Consider the following 8,174-nt stretch of genomic DNA (forward strand, 5'->3'; position numbering starts at 1 on the left):
AGGCATTATTCTGTCAATTAGTGGAACACATCAACGTGATGCATTTTAGCTGCATGATTCCCACTCATATGGTGCGATGCTGCTAAAAAGCTTGTGTGCCATTTGGACAGTTCAGGACAGGGTTTCCCTTAGTAAATTCAGTTCCCTGCAGAGGAGACTCAGTTAGGGAGGGAAGATGGTGGAAATGGGATGAGGAAATACTTCTCCTGCTTACCAGCTTTCAGTCTAGCCAAAGAACCATCTGGTGTGGCCTTGTCAAAGTTGAGTCCTGCACTTGACAAATATGATGGTTTTGTTGGGATACTGTTCTGCTGGAATCAAATGCTTTTCTCCATGTATATAACCTAAAGAAAACTGTTAATAATCTTAATGAAGTATTGAAATACTTGGAATTGATGACAAAATGGTTATCTCTAGAAAAACATAATCTCTGATAAACAGCCAGGAGTCATGGTTTTACCTGGGATAAAGAATTCCCTGTGTCTATGTATTTCCTATGAAATTATACTGTCTTTTTTTGGTATGCATTTACATTTTGGTCACAGAGTGGCTTAAGCTGTCCTTCACTTCTCTTTCCAGCAGCTACTCTGTCCATGTCCTGCTCTGCCTCCTAAGCTGTGCTGGGATACCTGGTTTTGTGCATATGTAGTGAATTCAAACAGGAACTGGGTAATTAATGGTCTGCTGGATCACTTTCCTTGTTCAGTTCATCACACATCTACAGATCCAGCTTTCCTGACTCAGCTAAAGAAGAAAGAACGAGTGAGTGGAGGAGAAGTCCGGCTGAGGCAGGACAAGCCAGTAGAGTCCTTGAAAGAAATATATGGGATACTGTGGCCTCAGCAAAGATCAGTTACTTCTACCTCTTCATTCGCTGTCTGGGAGAAATTAAAGAGAATTCACCAACTCGTATGCAGACTGCCTGTGAGCACTTGTAACTATTGTTATGTCATAGTAAGATATGACTTATTACTGCTTTTGGAAATAGAGTTTGATATTTGCTTATCAAACTCACTCTCAAAGGTGTCTTCTCTGCTAACCAAAACACAAGTAAGAAATCTTTTAAATTTTCTTCCTGTTTTTTCTTCTCCTTCTCTTTTTAAGTAATGGAAGAGCTCTTATCATTGTGCTAGTCTCTAATTGTGAGGTTTACTAGGTCAACACTGATGCATAATGTGTTAATTTACTGTGTGTTACAGTATGTGAATTGGTCTTCACAAAAATGTTTCAAGATTTTTTCTTTTCCTTGGTTTTTTGCAACATTAATTCAGTAGAAAAAAACTTGATAGTCAGCATCTTGAAACAATGCTTTCTATTCTGCCTGCATCTCCATTTGTGCTGACATAAATAATACTGTACTGTCTCAGTGAGATGATACCAGTGCAGTTTTTATGCCAATTGTGTTACTAGTTTAATTGGTCTACATGTCAGATTCTGCCAGTAGCTCAGAGGATAGTGTGGAACTGGCAAAGACTCAGTAACGTTAAAATACATACAGAGCTGGCCTTAACTTGCTTTACCTACACCATATGTAACTTAGAAAGTGCATTTCATATGCTATAATTATTTCTACATGGTTAAAAAAATCAAACTTCTAAGGGTCTACAAGGCTTGACTGTAAGTAATCTTGTGTGATGATTAGACTCAGCAGAACAATTGAACAGAAGTCAATTGAAGTTAGTAATACACATACTTAAGTGTTTTTCATAATAAGGGAGAATGTCCTTAAGTTTGCTTGAAAAGGGATTTCAAATTCTATACAAATAGCTAAAATTCACAAGAGTGTGTGGAGTGTGACACATTGTAGGTCACGAACTGTTTAAAACAGTGGGATGATTAATCTTCTCAGATACCTGGTTTTATGAAAAGACACTCGTGGATCTTAACCATCATTCAACCTAACAGATGATTTGCTAGAGTGTATTTGTAAATCAATTCAGATTTTCACTGGCAGCATGGTAGAGTGATAAAGAAAAACGTTGTTGCGGTGTAGCTGGAATTAAACACTTTGAACCCTAATTCTTCTGAGAAAACAGTAATTCATTTCTATCAGGAGAGGCTGCTCAGCAACTGTTTCTGGCCATACAGCCATGCCAAGAAAGAAAACCTAGCTGGGCTGCAGCTTTGCCTATGTCAGATTTTTGCCTGTGCCCCTCTGATTTCAGACAGCTTGTTGGAAAGGTTCCTTCCTCTTGTGCATGTGTGTGTGCGTGCACACTCTCACCAAGGCTTTTATGATGCTCTGAAACATCAGTCACAGGGCAAAGTCTTTCACTCAATAGTGGCAATGGGGCTGAGGAACTTGAAGGATTTAGTTCTTCATGTCTCTGTGCCTCAGCTTCCCTTAAGCTAAATAATAATAAAGTAATATTTTGCAGTATTATTATGGCAGTAATAAAAAATTTTCATACCATTATGGCTCTTCTTACTACGCTGAATGACTTACAGTTTTGGCAGGTAAGAGAATGTGAGAATCCAAAGCATTGCAAACCTTCAGAAAAATCCCATGGCGTTTTCTCCTTACACCATCCTACCCAAGCACCAGAGCTTGCCTTACTTTTGAAACAATGAAGGCAAAGCTGCCTTGGACACCCATAGCAGTGGTCTTTGAAATGTCAGACTTCCTGGCTTGCTTAGGTTTGCTCACAGCCTCTGCTCTGACCTTTTTGGTTGAGCTGCAAAGCAACCTGAGCCTCCTTGACAGCCAGCTGCACCAGAGCCTGGACCATGCCAGCCAAACTCACTGCATGGGTGCTTGCCCTTCAAAGCTGTTGAACATGACCGCAGCCAGCTCCTAGCAAGGCAAGCACATTTCCTCAGCCGTTGAGAAGCAGATTCCCTAACACATGGGTGGAGTTAAGCATCATATTTATCCAGGAACTTCTTTGGTAAAGGGTTTCTAGCTGTACTCTTCAAGGCAGAATAATTTTGCTATTCTTGCACAACTGTCTTGGGTGGTGTCTTCTAGGTACTCTTTGATTTATGGTCCCAGGCAGCCAGCTGTGGCTCCCTTTGATGTGTCTGGTCAACTGGAGTAGGACACATAGCTTCTGGGGGGCTAATGGGCAGGGGGAAAGCTGGTCCCTGCCAGGCCATGGGGATCTGGTCTCTATTCAAGGATTGGGTATATGGAGGAGAGATGGTGGACTTTTGTGGGAGGGCTAGGGAGGAGGGGATGGATGTCAGTAGTGATTTTTGGCTCCTGCTAAACAAAGGCTGTGTCACTTGATGACTTGCATCTTCACTTGCGGCTCAGAGCAGGGCTGTAGGTCTCCAGTTTGTCCTACCCTGCTGCAGCTGTACCCAACACAAATTGCTCCTCAGTCACGCTTGCCTCTGCTGCATCCTTAGATGACTCTCAGGGCTGTGGAGCTGTGCTGGGGCCGTAGGCTCCCACCAAGGGAGGCTCTTTATCAAATAGCAGTGACGGGAGCCCACGGGGAGTGTCTGTGCCCAGGCTCTAGAGCACGAGAGGAGGCATCCTGCGGTGAGCAGACTGGTCCAGAGGGGGTGATGACAGCTGGTTTTGAGGATGACTCTCTTGCTTGAGGTATGGACAAGATTTGTGACTGAGCAGGGAATTGGATCCTGCTTGCCAGAGCTAAGAGGTGCTAAAACATCAGAAAAAATAGTAGTAACAACCCCAAGCTCTGAGTATGTGGGGGTTTAGTGGCTGCTGTTTGTCCACACGCATCAGGAAGGAGTTTGACTGCCCAAGGTATTAAACTTATGAACATGCTCTTGAGGGGAGATGATTTTGATTTACACTGACCAAGCATGTAAGGTAGAGGAGTCCTGTGTGTTTACATGCCATGAGTTATAAATGAGACAGTTCTGTTCATTCACTGTTTTTAATGAATGCAAACTAGAAGAACAGACTAGTAAAAAACCCACTGTTTGTACCACCAGGGATCTGGGCCTGGCTGGTTTCAAAATTCCTGAGCATAAAATGTGCATCACTCTGACCTAAAAGAAAAATGATGTAGCTTTCATTGTTTCATATTCCCTTTTTTAGCTACAGCTACTGTTATGATTTTTTTTTTTTTTTTTTTTTTTTTTAACCTCATGGACCTTTTCTTTCCAGGCTGAACTGCTCTTTGTCTGTAAGATTTCTGTTTATTGCTCTCTGTGATAGCTCCCACTTGAGTCAAGACTAAGCACACAATGCAGAATCCTAAGCTTCAATTTTTTACTCTCAAATGTTTCTCACAGAAAATCAATGCTTTTGGTTATGAGCTCGCACTTTGTGATCATGTTAAAGATGAGTGTCTTCACCAGCCCAAGAGACCTCTCTTATTTCCCTTCAGCTGCAGAGACAAGGTGAAGGCTATGTCTACACAACAGCTTTCCTCCCCAGTTCCAAGTGGTGCCTTGATCTCTAAGTCACCTGTAAAAGCTTCCAACTTTCTTAAAATGTAAGTCTAGTACTCAACTTCTGGCCATCCAAGAGTACTGGGTCAGCATTTGGATCAGGGCTTGCAATCCATCCAACATCATGCGAATGTGGAAATTAGCCAGGATGCTGGTCCAGAAGCATCTCCTGAGCACATTTGATTCATGTGAAAGTCAGTCAAATAGCTACCACCACCCTCCATCTCACAGACAAGAGGGAAAATGCTTGTTGAGAGCAGTTTCACACCAAGTAAATGTATATTTTGTGTCCACTTTGTAGCTCTGAGTTTTGCACTGTTATTTCTTAGGGACTATTTGCATGTATTTGCATATCCATTACTATTTGGAGGACTTGTCAGCAACATACAGTGGAAATGGAAGGGAAAGTCAGTTGTCAGTGTTGTACTGTCACTGTTTCATGGTGTTTAATTCCAGAGCTCCTACTCCATGGTTTATGTATCTATTCATGTAAATACTGGCAATTCTGAAGGCATAACTGGTCTTTCCTCATCAGACACACTTTGGAATAATTCTGGAGCAGTGTGAGGCAGGACAGAGTAATCTGTGCCATGAGACTGTTGTTCTTACATACGAGATAGGGCACCTAAGGGCTTGGGGAGCAATGAGCATATCAGTGAGTTCTGCATGGTATTTGAAACAGTCAGAATCCAGCTCTGTGTTGCCAAGCACTGCTTCCTTGATTGCTTCTTTTTGAGTAGAAACTGCAAGGCAATAAATGTATTTTTAAAAACTGCATTGGAAGGTTTGAGAGTAACCAAGCAACAAAGGGAATGCATATTAAATATGTAGTATACAAAAGGACAAGGCAGCAAGAATTCTTCCACTAATATCCAAGGTACACAATTCACTCTCTGCACCCTCACAGAAGTGTAAATCCAGACTAGCCTCATTACAGATAAAGGCTCCATGATGTTGGAGACTGCCTCTGTAGCCTTGTACTCCTCCATGCTCACATCTTGCAGTGGCTGTAGTTAGAGATGAATCTGTAGGAGATTGTCCCTTGGAGAAGGCTGTTAATGGACAACAGTGCTTTTTTAGATGTGTTTTTATGCTATTGCACTGCTGTTTGGGGAATCTGTGCTTCTGCCAAGAGAACTTTAAAAATGGCATGACATTCAGCCCCAGGGTCTTCCTATAACTGAACAAAAACTCCTGCCAGGGTGCAAACCACATTCCAGTTAAATGACTTAAGCAAAGCTGTGGACCTGAGATCTGGTCCAGTTTTCTTAAATGGGCTATGCATTATTTACTACTGAGAGGAAAAAGGCAAACAAGATTAAAACAACTGTATTGGCTAGAGAACACAATAACAACGGGGATAATTTGGCATTTAGGTTCATGACATCAATGTATATGCACCGTCATTCATATTGTTTTGCTATCTAATTGTACAGGTCGTTACATTTCTGTTGTTAAAAAACCCATGGACGTCTGCAACTCTGTCAGTGAACTGGCAGAATCACACAACCCTTGGCAGAGCCAAACTTTTGGGTGGATATCTTGATCCTAAATTCTGCTGGGAGCCACAGGCCAGGACTCTCCTACCTGAACCGCCTGGTGTAGCATGATTTCAGATCACATAGATCTCACCAGAAAAAGCCAGAGAAAGCAGGGTGGAAGAGCCCAAGGAAAGGGCTCTTCTACCTGCTAGCTCTTGGGTTAGACGTGGCACATGTTCTTGTCTTCTCCTTCACCTGAGATAGAGTGGAGACCTAAACACAGTTCTCCAGGTTCCAGGAGAGCACCCTAAAAAACCCCTGTACTCTAGTTCAGCTGTGTGCCTTTCTCAGCCTTGAAGTTGTTGTTTCTTGTATGATAACTAAAATCTCTACGGACTGTTGGCTCTCTACTCCCCTGTTACAATGCCATATCTGTCCATTTATAGTTATTTTTTTTACTTTTTCTTCCCTATTTGTGACCCAGTGCATGTATAAGGATTGTTTAAATTCTTAGGTGGAAGGAAGTGATCATTCCTTTCTTCTCAGCACTGGCAAGGCCACATCTGGAGTGCTGCAGCCAGTTCTGGACTCCCCAGTACAAGAAAGTATGGACCTACTGGAGTGAGTCCAGCGCAGGTTTGCTAAGATGATTAAGGGATTGGAGCAGCTGTCCTATGAGGAAAGGCTGAGAGAGCTGAGACTGTTCACCCTGGAGAAGAGAAGGCTTAGGAGGGATCTTATCAACATGTATAAATACCTGATGGGATGGAATGAAGATGAGAGAGCCAGACTCTTCTCAGTGGTGCCTAGTGACAGGATAAGAGGCAATGGATGCGAATTAAAACACATTAAATTCATCTGAATGTAGAAAACATTTTTTTTTGTGTGAGGATGGTCAAGCAGTAGTACACAGGTTGCCCAGAGAGGTTATGGAGTCTCCATCTCTGGAGATACTAAAAACCAGAGTGAACATAGTCCTGGGGAACTTGCTGTAGTTGACTCTGTTTGAGCTGGGGGGGTTGGACTAGGGGATCTCAGGAGGTCCTTTCCAACATAAATTACTCTGTGATTCTGTAATGTGAACTTTAGTTCTAGATGCACAATGTTTGGAAGCAATCTGCCTACAGTTGCAGAATATTTATAAAGCAGGATGCTGAGATTTCAGAAGATTGCTAACATTGCATTTGGCAATGTGCTTTCTTCATCTTTTGTCTGTGAACAGGGAGAAAATAATTTGAAATTTTTAAACTAAACAATTTGAAGTATTTGCCTCATACAAAATATGCACTTAGTAAAAGTTGTGCAAAACAATTCAGGTTACCACAAAATTCTCCATAAGTATCCTTAGGAGCTTCTTCAGCTGTTGACAGACCTTCCTACCTCTTTCTCTTGGCAACAGCATTTCTGAATGTGTTTCTGCAGGAAGGACATTAATCCTTTTCTGTTACCATGTGAGGTAGCATATATCCCTGGTAGCTCAATTCCTTGGCTCCTCTCACGTACTCAGTCTTTCTATTTCCCTCTGTCCTGTTGCTTGAAGCCTCACTCAGATGCACATCTCATATAAAGGACAGGCTTTCCACTGCAGTTTGTTTGTGGTACACTGATGTCCCCGAAGCAGCTCAAATATTGCTGATGAATGATACATATTCCTCCTTGTCGGAGGAGCTGACAACATTTTCGCTTCACCCTTGGGAAGGCAATAATATCCTCAGTTACTTGGCGTTCAGGCCTTTGAAAGGGCTAGGGTTGGTAAGTAAGTACCTGTGAGATAGCACACCTTGCTTTGAGTTTTAATTCTCTGTTTTAAGAGAGCTCTGCTCACCATTTGTGGGCCTAAGTTTCTCAGGAAGTAGATAGAGAGTTAAAGTGGGCAATACAGATGTTTTTCAGAGGACAGAGATGGAATGCAGGTGTTTACTGCCTGGCTACTAGGTCAAGTCCTCCAGAGCAATTAAAACAACCAAAATAGATTGTAACAGGAAAGGAATTGCAATAGCTGAGAAACAGAGGAGGAAGAGTTTTCATCTACTCTTAAAGAAAAATATGAATGCTATGCTTCCCTGATATGCTTATACACATCCCCAGCAACTGATTCTGTACTTTAACCCTTTGAAGAAAACTTCTTTGTCTTGCTCTTCAATCCTTCTTCAGTCCAAATGAGAGATGGGTGAGCAGCAGGTCAGTTGACCTCTCAGACAAGGACCATCTAACAAAGCAGATCGTATTGGGAGCTGTCTGGTGTTTCAGTGTTTCTCCATAATACAGGTCATTCAAGGAGAGTGAAGCAGTTTAATGGTTGGAATGGGTCAGGCAGTTTCA

This window comes from Buteo buteo, chromosome 6 (assembly GCF_964188355.1).
Source record: "Buteo buteo chromosome 6, bButBut1.hap1.1, whole genome shotgun sequence".
Classification (NCBI taxonomy): domain Eukaryota; kingdom Metazoa; phylum Chordata; class Aves; order Accipitriformes; family Accipitridae; genus Buteo; species Buteo buteo.